Genomic DNA, 12,545 nt, shown 5'->3' with positions numbered 1-12,545 from the left:
ACCATGAGGAATGAATGATACAGGCCCCCCCCGACCTAGCACCTGGCAGAGAGCTGGTGCTCAGTGAACCCCCATGCTGGTTGATGCTTTCCAAGGCAACACTGAATGTGACGTGAAAACCCTCTGACAGTAGCTCAGAGCTACTAGACGGAGGTCTACTGCCTGTCTTGATTGTCTTTCCCTCCTTCCTGTGTTTGGAATTAGGCTTCACCAACTTATATAGAAGAATGAAGGGGGTGGGAGCTAAACTAAAACAAGTATAATAACCATTACAATGGCAAGAACAGAGAGATTCAAGTTGGAGCGACGGCCAGTGAGAGTTGTTGTCTTCACTGAGAACCATGTGGGGGCGTGTTGATGCCTCTTTGAATGCAGGGATGAGCTGTCCAAGTCATGTTCCCAGCTTCCAAGGTTTCCAGGGCAGGTCCATGCATGGGGAGAATTCCAGAACTGGAAGGCTTTTCAGGAACCTTCAGATCACTCCTCTCTCTAAGTGGATTAACTGAGCCCCTTGGTCAGTAGTTGGTGGGCACAGCAGTCAAGTGGAGAATGGTCATCACTAGATGTCCCATTTGCCTCGGGGGCTGTTGCAAAGACGTGGTGACATCAGAAAACATGACTTCCTGTGTGATAACATGTCTGAGGAATCTACACTGGTGATAGTGGCAAGTGTCGAGCTAAAGAATATGGCTTAATGAGGCCAGGCAGTGGTGCATCTGATTAAGTGCACAAAGACCTATATAGGTTCAAGCCCCTGGTCGACACTTGCAGGGGGAAAGTCACAAGTGGTGAAGCAATGCTGCAGGTGTCTCTCTGTCTCTTTCCCTCTCTTTATCTCCCTGTACCCTTTCAATTTCTCTCTGTCTCTAGCCAATAATAAATGAATGAATGAATAAATAAATAAATAAATAAATAAAGGATTTTTAAAAAGAGAGAATATAGCTCAACTCTTAGTGGAGGCTGGCTGCTGTTTGGGCTGGAGCTGTCTACTTTGCTCTCTACTTCTTTGATCTGCATAGACTCAGACTCTGGCTGTCATTCAAACAACTTGAATCTCAGTGGAGTCTGCCCTGTCTCCAAAAATATAAATCAACCTTCTTCTGTACCCTAGTAGGACTTCTTTGGGAATTAAATGAGAAAGGCGATAAGGTATTAAAGTACCATTGGTGTCTTGCACCAAAGTAAAGGACTCTGGGGTGGAGGAGAGTGTTCAGGTCCTGGAACATGATGGCAGAGGAAGACCTGTGGTAGGGGGTTAGACTGTTATGTAGAAAACTGAGAAATGTTACACGTGTACCAACTATTGTATTTTACTGTTGATTGTAAACCATTACCCCCCCCAATAAAGAAAAAAAATTATTAAAGTACCAATGTGCTGCTCGTAGAGGGAAAGGTATTCTCAGGCCCTCTGTTGTGGGTGTGTGTATAGGTGGGTTGGTGGTTTGACTCCACTTTACTAACTTTCAATCTTGGGTCCACCTTGTGATGGCCTTGTCCCCGATCCTCTTGATGGCAACCCATCAACACATGATGCCATTTATAAACTCTGCCACATTGACTGTTTTACTTGGATGAGTCTAAAATGAACTGATTTCCAAATTATGCCTCTTCTATGCAGATCCATGTTGTCACTTATCTAAAGTTATATAGAGAATGTGCAGCATAAGAAAGGGCTTTAAATAACTGAAGAACCACCAAACATCTCTGCTCCGGTTTCTTTTAATAAACAAAAGTTCCTCCCTCTCTACTAAAGATAGCAGAGACTATATTCACTCCGGCTCATCCTGAGTAAGGGAAAGAGACAAACCCTGGAATGCAATTCTCCTGTGAAACCAGTCAACCTTCCTCTCTGGGGCTGTTTCTCGAGCTGTGAGCACACAACCCAGAGTATGACTGTGCTGGGGGCTGGGGTGATTATTGTTCTCACTTTATTTTATCTTTAAACTTAATTATTGGATAGAAACAGAAATTGAGAGGTGAGGGGGAAATAGGGGAGAGACAGAGACACCTGCAGCCCTGTTTCACCACTTGTGAAGCTTTCTCCCTGCAGGTGGGGACCAGGGACTTGAACCTGGGTCCTTACATACTACAGTGTGTGTGCTTAACCAGGTGTGCATCGCCTGGACCCTGTTGTTCTCCTTTTTATATCTGTAAATTGTCACTTAGGGAAGGGTCCCCAAGAGCTTGAGTCCTGATTCTTTGATTTGGAGGTGTGACATCTTGGCATCTGGATCTCTGGGGTCATTGGCTAATGGCTGCTTCTGTTTGTCTCAGTTTCCTTCATTTTTATATTTCCCCTCCCCCCTTTTTTAAATTATGAAAAGCTGGATGAGATCAGTGGATCTTAATTAGAAGTTGAAGATAACCATGACTTGGGGGTATTTTCAAAATCTTAAGTGGCCAGGCCCTGTCCTGGGTCAAGTGCTTGGGTTTCAGACTGGAAGACGGAAGAGTGACCGGAGGAGCAGTCTGCAGGCTTGTCCAGGATTCAACCCCCCCTGGAATTTTCTGGTTTCACTGGCACAGAGGCAACAAACAGCCTGGCATTCTCATGGGTAGATTTGGTTGACTCTGTACCACCCAGAGTCATCTCACGAAAGGTGGGACTTTGGGTCAGTGGAGTTGGCTGAAAGGGAAATCAGAGCTCTGGGATTATGGAGACACTGGAGATCCCAGAGGTCCTCTGAGCTCTGACTTGCCACAGTGCAGTGCATTGGGTGAGTGGCTGAGTCAACAGAAAGAGAACGTAGTGGCCTAGGAGGTGGTGCAGTGGATGGGGCATTGGCCTCTGAGGTTCTCAATCTGGTCCCAGGAGTCACATGTCCCAGAGTGATTTTTCTGACTCTCTTTCTTTCCCCTTCTCTCTCTCATAAATAAACCTTTGAATAAATAGAATAGGAACTATTAAGGTCAGGGGGATATCTCAGGATTTCCATGCATGAGATCGCAGGTTTGGTCTCTTATACAACATATGCCTGACACACCCAGTTAAGTGCACACACTACAGTGCACAGGGACCTGGGTTCAAGCCTCTGGTCCCCACCTGCAAGAGGAGAACTTCACAAGTGGTGAAGCAGGGTTACAGGTATCTCCTTCCTTCTCTACCTCCCCGCCCCCTCAATTTATCTCTGTCTCTATCTAATAATAAAAAAATAAATAAAACTACTTTAAAAAGAAAACTATGAGTTACAAGTGAAAGAAAATAAAAGACATAAATTAATATATGCCATGTTCATAGACTGTAAGAACAAATTACTAAAATAAGCATCCTACCCAGAGTAATACACAGATTTTAATGTAATCTCTATCAAAATTCCACTGAATTTAAGGGAAAAGAACAATTTTTTTTTTTGCCTGATCTGAGGTGTCCTCTGGTCCCATACAAATTTTAATCTTTATTTCAATTAATCTTTTTTTAAAGGGTGGCAGTCTGGGAGGTGGCACAGTGGATAAAGTTTTGAACTTTCAGGCATGAAGTCCATTGTTCAATCTACCTGTACCTGAGTGATGCTTTGATTCTCTCTTGGCAGATAAATACACCTTAATAAAATAAAATAAAATGGCGGCAGTGGCGAGAGAAACTCAGTGCTTAGAGCACGTGCCTGGTGATGTGGAGAGCCGGCCTGGCAGGAACGCTTTGGGCAGCACCAGGGGAGCGGCGTGGATAGTGGAACCAGGCTTTAGTGTGTCTCCCCCTCCCTAAGAACAAAATTGAGACAAAAACTGGACTGAAATGGATGAAACTGGAGGCGATCATGCTTAGGGAAATAAGTAAGGAGTTGAAAGACAGCTACCAAAGGGTCTCACGTCTCACGTCTCACTTATAGGTGGAACTGAGAGAACTGATGCACGTGGACTTGCAAAAAACAAACAAACAAACAAACAAAAAGCAGAAACAAAGAAGCTGTTTATAAGACTTGTGAGGAATGTGGTGGTTATCATTGTGGGGTGGAAGGATGGGGAGACAGAACTCTGGTGGTGGGTGTGATGTTGAACTATACTCTGTAATCTTACAATCTTGTGACCACCTGTTAGTCGCAAGTAATAACTGGACCGAGAAAGCTGCTTGGCAATATCGTGCATGCGCAAGGTCTTGGGCCCTCTTCCCCACATGTTACACACACGCACACACACACACTTAAACCATGGTCTTTCTACAGAACTCCAATCCAGTTGCACCTCTGTACATGTGTGTCTGAGGGTCCTGCTTATCTGCAGACAATTTGTTTTTAATTAATTAGTTAACTTTGGATAGAGACAGAGAGAAATTAAGATGGAAATTAAGATGTGTGTGTGTGTGTGTGTGTGTGTGTGAGAGAGAGAGAGAGAGAGAGAGAGAGAGAGAGAGAGAGAGAGAGGGATGCAACACTGCTTCACACTTGTGAAGTTTCCCTCTTGAGGTGAGGACCAGGAACTTGAACCCAGGTCCTTGTGCACTGTAATGTGGGTTCTCAGCCAGGTACCCAGTGCCTAGCTCCTATTTTTTAAATAATTTTTAGAATGATCTTTATTTGTTTATTGGATAGAGGCAGCCAGAAACCAAGAGGGAAGGGGGTGATAGAGAGGGAGAGAGACACCTGCAGCCCTGCTTCTCCACTCGCAAAGCTTTCCCCCTGCAGGTGGGGACTGGAAACTGAAACCCAGGTCCTTGCACATTGTAACATGTGCTCTCAACCAGGTGCACCACCACCTCCTCCGCCAGCTCCTATCTTTAATGTGGGCCAAAGTTAAAACAGTGTGGGAACCACTGCTTTGGAACAACCTTCAGACAGACGTGTGTGTGTGTGTGTGTGTGTGTGTGTGTGTGTGTGTGTGTGTGTGTGTGTGTATGTTTGTCTGTGTGTCTGTGTACCCACCCAGACTGGAGCTTCTTCCTGCTGTTGGGCTTCTTCCTGAAGTCTCTGACATGGTATGGAGACCTATACTTGCTCTGGCTGTGCTTCTCTGGAGACGTTCAGCTCCCAAGGGGCTGTGCATGCTCAAGGGGACAGTCTGGAAGGTGAGAGGCATCTTGCCAAGATGACCAGTTGGTAGTGGCTGCCTGGAAGCCATGTTAAGAAGGACTCACAGATCAAGTTCAGGCTTAGCCAGGAAGAGAGCAGTGATTGATTGCTCATGTCTGCCTCAGGAACAGGGTGGGCAGCTGGTACATGTGCCTTACAGATGTTCTCTCTAGGGAACAGAGAATGGGGTGGGAGCTAAGATCTTCCTCCTGCCACAGACTTGAGACACAATCACATTTCTCTGAATATCCTTTGTCACGTGAGAGGAAGGGCACTCGAGCTTCAAGAACTGTTGTAACTGAGTTTAACTGGGTTCATCTCACAGGGTCTGTGTCCACTTGATTCTGCCTAGAATCTGTGTGTAGGTGTGAGCATGTGTGTGCAGGGGGGGGAGCTTCAAGAGGACTCCTTGCTACTCTGGGCACAACCAACCATTTTCACAGACTTGAAGATGGGAACCTTCATGAGGGAAGGGCACTCAGGTGAGAGTACCATACAGGCTCTCTCTTCCTCTCTGCTTCTCCCTGACTTGGCACTGACTGAGTGCCCACTGTACACTCCAAAAGCACCTGCTGGGTGTACGCCCCATACCAACTACCTGCTATCCCCAGAGGACTCACAGGGCAGAGTCTGCAGCAGGTGTGGTGCTAGCTGGGCCTGGGACACAGGGCAGATTGCTTCAATGGAATCTGACTCCTGCTTCCTGGGGTCCAGTGATATAGTTTAGATTTGTCACCCTTTAGTTTCTCAGCAAGGGAAGATCAGCTGTCTAGATTCTACCCACCTTATGTTCTTTTGGATATATTTTTGGTGGTATTAATGGTTTATAGTAAATACAGTTGTTGGTTCATGTATAAAATTCCTCAGTTTTGGGAGTCGGGCTATAGTGCAGTGGGTTAAGCACACATGGTGCAAGTGCAAGGACTGGCTGAAGGATCCCGGTTCGAGCCCCGGCTCCCCACCTGCAGGGGCATCACTTCACAGATGGTGAAGCAGGTCTGCAGGTGTCTATCTTTCATTCCCCCTCTTTGTCTTCCCCTCCTCTCTCCATTTCTCTCTGTCCTATCTAACAACAACGACATCAATAACAACAATAATAACTACAACAACAATAAAAACCAAGGGCAACAAAAGAAAAATAAATAAATATAAAAAATTAAAAAAAAATTCCTCAGTTTTCTGCAAAACACTCTCACCCCAGCCTAGGTCCTTGTCCACCATCCTGCACTAGGACCTGAAAGGCTTCTCTCACCCCAGAGTCTTTTATTCTGGTGCGATACTCCAAATCCAGCCCAAGTTCTACTTTGTGATTCCCTATCTGTTCTTATTTCTCAACTTCTGCCTATGAGTGAGATCATTTGGATATATTTTTACCTTCCCCATGCTCTGTTTGTATGAAGAAGATGCCAGGTCTGCATCAGGTCTGCAAACCCAGCCACATGTAGGACTCCTCCTCCCTCCTGACCCAGGCAAGTCCTGCAGGAGAGAGAGGGGACTCTGGACTGAGTTCTATGGGACAGGAGGTGGCAGGGCACAGTCCTTCATCCCAGGGAGCTATCTGTGGTGGGAGAGACAGACAGACATGCACCAGACAGTGGTGACAGAAAGCAGGAAAAACAAACCTGAGGATGTGCAGCTCACAGGCAGGGCAGGTTCACTGCACAGGGGGAAACGTGGGTCCCACAGACATGGCTGGAATGTGGTATCGGGCTGTTTGCGAAACCCCAGCAGCTGGCTCAAGGCTCCCCAAACCTGGGATCTCAGGTAGACCCTCAGAGATATGCTCAGGCCAGCCTGGGGTCTGGGGCTGTCTGAGGACCTTAAACCCTCTCTTTATTAGGGTTTATTCAGGGCTCATACTCTTTTTCCCACATAAAAGTCCTTTTCACCTTCCTGGACGCCTTAGTGGCTGGTGTCTGTTCTCCCGGCACCCCCTCCTCAGGCCTTTCTCGACTCTGCACAACCCTTTACCATACTCAGAGGCAAACTCAAGCTCTCCCACCTGGGCTGGTCAGGCCTGATAAGGCTATTAGCATTGCAGTTATTGCTTTCCTTTTTCTACCTTTCTGTAGTAAGATTGAGAGAGAAGGGGGAGGTAGTGAGGGAGAGAGAAAGACACCTGCAGCACTGCCTCACAACTTATGAAGCTTTCTCTCTGCAGGTGGGGATGGGGGTTGGCACCCTGGTCCTTGTGTATGCTAATGTGTACTCAACCAGGTGTGCCACTGCCTGGCCTCTGTTGTTCTTATTGTCACTATCTTTAAGGCCCACTGAACTGGGGTCTCACCCCACGTTCCATTTCCCTCCAGCCCACCCCTTGCACTTTCTGCCCCAGGGCCTCTGCTCAGGCTCTCTCTCTCTCTCTCTCTCTCTCTTTGCCTCTCTCCTCTCTCTCTTCTCTCTCTCTAACAGTGGTCACTGGCCACTTTATTTCATTTTATTAATTTATTTTTATATTACAGAATTACATGTCAACAGGGGTTTGAATTCCCACCATTCCCACCACCAGAGTTCTGAATCTTCAGTCTCCTCACTACAATCCACCATAGCTCCCCTAAAGCTTCAACCATCTCCTCTACAACTATCTATCCACATTTATACATAGTTGCCCCTTCTTTTTCTGATTCAACCCTCTCTTCCCCTCTAAGCCACTCCTGACATCGTAGCTACCTCTATATGTCCCTCTCCTTTTCCTTCTCTCTCTCCGGGTGCTGATGGAGCTGGAGTGCAGAGCCCTCTTATCTTCCTCCCATCACTTATCCCCCTGCTGGGAGTGTGGATCAAGGTTGTTTATGGGGGGGCAGAAGGTAGGAGTCCTGGCTTCTGTAACTGCTTCTCTGCTGAGCATGGGTGTTGACAGGTCGATCCACACCCGCCAGATCAGGCTGTTTCTCAGTCCTGCTTCCATTCCTTGCCTGGATGCCTCTTCCCGTCCTCGGGGCCTCTGTTTGCATGCTCTCTTTTCCAGCATCCTGGGACTCCACAGCAGAAATGGATTCCTCTTATCACTCCCAACCCCCTTATGTCCTCCTGCAGAGGGGTCTTGTCCTGAACTAAGTCCTGTCCCCCATGCTCCTGTGTTGAAGCCCAAGCCCCAGTGGGCCTCTCTTTGGGATATGAAAGTGAAATGAGCCCCTAAGCATAGCCTAGTAGGACTGATGGTTGTATAAATAGCAAGAGATCTCTGTCTCTGCAAGCACACACTTAAGGATGGGAGGACACGATCCGAAGCTGATAGTCTGCAAACCAGGAACTGATTTTTCTGGCACCTTTCTCCTGAAAGCCCCAACTTCCACCAGAACTTTGAGTAGTGTCTGTTTTCTGCAGTTGACCCAGCCCCTGTTCATCCCTTCCCACCTGTGCTGTTCTGTGCTAAGAGTTTCCGGTTCCAGAAGTAAGTTCTGTGGAGTCAGGACTTCCTCATGCATAGCTGAGCCTCAGACCCCAGGCTGCGCCTGCCCAGCTCAGGGTGGGTCCTGAACAAATATTGATCAAATGTTCAGTGAATCCTTAGGGCTGAGTGGGTATCCATCAATGCTAGGGGGTGTTAGGGAAGCAAGACCAGCAGCTTTGTAGAAAAGGGGTGTGTGTGTTTTGAGTCAGACTTGACTCCCCCACACACATAAAACTAAAGATCTGGGCAGAGTTCCAGAGGGCAGATGAGATACAGGGGTGCATGTATGTGTTTGTGTATGTGTGGTGGGGGACACCCATTGGGAGGGGCTGGCTGAACACCCAGGGCAGGGTAGGCTCCAGATAGGGTTGCTCTGGAGTCAGGCAAGGTCCCAGCTTGATATTCTGCACAAGCTTTGCTACAAAGATAATCTCTTTGAGCACTTTATCCTACATGGGGACTCCACGAAAGAAGACCTGCTCCTTTCCCATATTAGGCAGCTATTCTCTTCCCTGATCCAGCCGTTTGGGGTCCTTTTTTTATTTTAAATTTATTTCTTTATTGGGGAATTAATGTTTTACATTCAACAGTAAATACAATAGTTTGTACATGCATAACATTCCCTAGTTTCCCATTTAACAATACAACCCCACTATGTCATTTATCATCCTTCATGGACCTGTACACTCCCCACCCACCCACCCCAGAGTCTTTTACTTTGGTGCAATACGCCAATTTCATTTCAGGTTCTACTTGTGTTTTCTTTTCTGGTCTTGTTTTTCAGCTTCTTCCTGAGAGTGAGCTCATCCCATATTCATCCCTCTGTTTCTGACTTATTTCACTCAACATGATTTTTTCAAGGTCCATCCAAGATTGGCTGAAAACAGTGAAGTCACCATTTTTAATAGCTGAGTAGTATTCCATTGCGTATATATACCACAGCTTGCTCAGCCACTCATCTGTTGTTGGACACCTGGGTTGCTTCCAGGTTTTGGCTATTACAAATTGTGCTGCCAAGAACATATGTGTACACAGATCTTTTTGGATGGATGTGTTGGGTTCCTTAGGATATATCCCCAGGAGAGGAATTGCAGGATCATAGGGTAGGTCCATGTCTAGCCTTCTGAGAGTTATCCAGACTGTTTTCCACAGAGGTTGGACCAATTGACATTCCCACCAGCAGTGCAGGAGGGTTCCTTTGACCCCACACCCTCTCCAGCATTTGCTGCTGTTACCTTTTCTTTTTTTTTTTTTTAATAATTTATTTCTTTATTGGGGAATTAATGTTTTACATTCAACAGTAAATACAATAGTTTGTACATGCATAACATTCCCCAGATTCCCATTTAACAATACAACCCCCACTATGTCATTCATTATTTTTCATGGACCTGTATTCTCCCCACCCACCCACCCACCCCAGAGTCTTTTACTTTGGTGTAATACTCCAATTCCATTTGTTACCTTTTCTGATGTATGACATTCTCACAGGAGTGAAGTGATATCTCATTGTTGTCTTGATTTGCATTTCTCTGACAATCAGAGACTTGGAGCATTTTTTCATGTGTTTCTCGGCCTTTTGGATTTCTTCTGTGGTGAATATTCTGTCCAAGTCCTCCCCCCATTTTTGGATGGGGTTATTTGTTGTCTTGTTGTTGAGTCTGGAAAGCTCTTTATATATGTTGGTTATTAAACTCTTATCTGATGTATGGCATGTAAAGATCTTCTCCCATTCTGTGAGGGGTCTCTTGGTTTGGGTAGTGGTTTCTTTTGCTGTGAAGAAGGTTTTTAATTTGATGTAGTCCCATAGGTTTATACTTGCCTTGGTCTTCTTTGTAATTGGATTCATTTCATTGAAAATGTCTTTAAAATGTATGCGGAAAAGAGTTCTGCCAATATTTTCCTCTAAGTATTTGATAGTTTGTGGTCTAACATCCAAGTCCTTGATCCACTTGGAATTTACTTTTGTATTTGGTGAGATACAGTGATTCAGTTTCATTCTTCTGCATGTTTCAACCCATTGTTTCCAACACCATTTGTTGAAGAGACTCTGCTTTCCCCATTTAATAGTCTGGGCACCTTTGTCAAAGATTAGATGTCCATAGGTGTGGAGCCTCACTTCTGGGCTCTCAATTCTCTTCCACTGGTCATTGTGTCTATTAATGTTCCAGTACCAAGCAGTTTTGATGACAATGGCCCTATAATACAGTTTGAGATCTGGGAGTGTGATGCCTCCGGTTCTGTTCTTTTTTCTCAAGATTGTTTTGGCAATTCTAGGTCTTTTCTGGTTCCAGATAAACATTTGTAGCATTTTTTCTATTATCCTAAAAAATGTGCTTGGGATCTTGATGGGGATAGCATTAAATTTGTAGATGGCTCTGGGTAATATATTCATTTTGATGATGTTAATTCTTCCAACCCATGAACATGGAATATCTTTCCACTTCTTTGTGTCTTTTTCAATTTCTTTGAGTAGTGACTCATAATTTTCAGTATACAAGTCTTTCACTTCTTTGGTTAGGTTTACTCCTAGATATTTTATTGTTTTTGTTGCTATAGAAAAAGGAACTGATTTCTGGATTTCAATTTCTTCTAACTTAGTGTTTGCATAGAGGAATGCCACTGACTTTTGAATGTTAATTTTATAGCCTGACACCTTACTGTATTGCCTGATGATTTCCAAAAGCTTCTTGCTGGATTCCTTAGGTTTTTCCATGTATACTATCATGTCATCTACAAATAAGGAGAGTTTGACTTCTTCTCTTCCAATCTGTATGCCTTTAATTCCTTGCTCCTGCCTGATTGCTATGGCAAGAACTTCCAACACTATGTTGAATAGTAATGGTGATAGTGGGCAGCCCTGTCTAGTACCTGATCTGAGTGGAAATGCTTCCAGTTTTTCACCATTGAGTATGATGTTGGCTGTAGGTTTGCTGTATATAGACTCCACTATCTTGAGGAATTTTCCATCTATTCCCATTTTTTGTAGTGTTTTGATCATAAAGGGATGTATTTTGTCAAAGGCTTTCTCTGCATCTATTGATATGACCATGTGGTTTTTGGTCTTGCTTTTGTTGATGTGGTGGATCACATTGATTGATTTACATATATTAAACCAACCTTGCATGCCTGGGATATACCCCACTTGGTCACGATGAACAATCTTTTTAATATACTGCTGTATATAGAATTTTGTTCAGTATTTTAGCATCTATGTTCACCAGAGATATTGGTCTGTAGTTTTCTTTTTTGGTTGTGTCCCTGTCTGCTTTTAGTACAGGGCTTCATAGAAGCTGGCAGGGAGTATTCCAGTGTCTTCAATCTTCTGGAAGACTTTTAAAAGTAGAGGTATTAGTTCTTCTTTGAAGGTTTTGTAGAATTCATTTGTAAAACCATCTGGTCCAGGACTTTTATTTTTGGGGAGATTTTTGATAACTGTTTCAATTTCATTAGCTGTGATGGGCCTATTCATGTTATCCACTTCCTCTTTACTTGGAAGTTGGTAGGTATCTAGGAAATTGTCCATTTCTTCCAGATTCTCTAGCTTGGTGGCATATAGTTGTTTATAGAAGCCTTGCATGATATGTTGAATTTCTGCAGTGTCTGTTGTGATATCTCTTCTTTCATTTACTATCCAATTTATTTGGGTCTTCTCCCTTTTTTGTTTTGTGAGTCTGGCTAAAGGTTTGTCGATTTTGTTTACTTTTTTGAAGAACCAACATTTACTTTCTTTGATCTTTTGTATGGTTTTCTTATTCTTAATGTTATTAATTTTGCCCTAACTTTAGTGATTTCTGTCCTTCTGGTTGCTTTAGGATTCCTTTGTTGTTCTTCTTCTAGGTCTTTAAGATGTGTAATCAGGCTGTTTATTTGTGCTTTTTCTTGTTTCCTAATGTGTGCTTGTATAGCTATGAACTTCCCTTTTAGGACTGCTTTAGCTTTGTCCCAAATATTTTGATAGCTTGTGTCATCATTTTCATTGAACTCTTGATACATTTTGATTTCTTCCTTGATTTCCTCTTTGACCCAGAAGTTGTTAAGAAGTGTACTGTTGAGCTTCCACATTTTGGGACTGTTACTAATCTTTGTTTGATTGTTAAGTGTTAGTTTAATTCCACTGTGGTCTGAGAAGATGCTTGGGGTGATTT

The sequence above is a fragment of the Erinaceus europaeus genome, chromosome 4 (genome assembly GCF_950295315.1).
Source record: "Erinaceus europaeus chromosome 4, mEriEur2.1, whole genome shotgun sequence".
In the NCBI taxonomy this organism is placed as follows: domain Eukaryota; kingdom Metazoa; phylum Chordata; class Mammalia; order Eulipotyphla; family Erinaceidae; genus Erinaceus; species Erinaceus europaeus.
The sequence above is the reverse complement of the archived record's forward strand: the minus strand, read 5'-3'. Positions refer to the sequence as shown.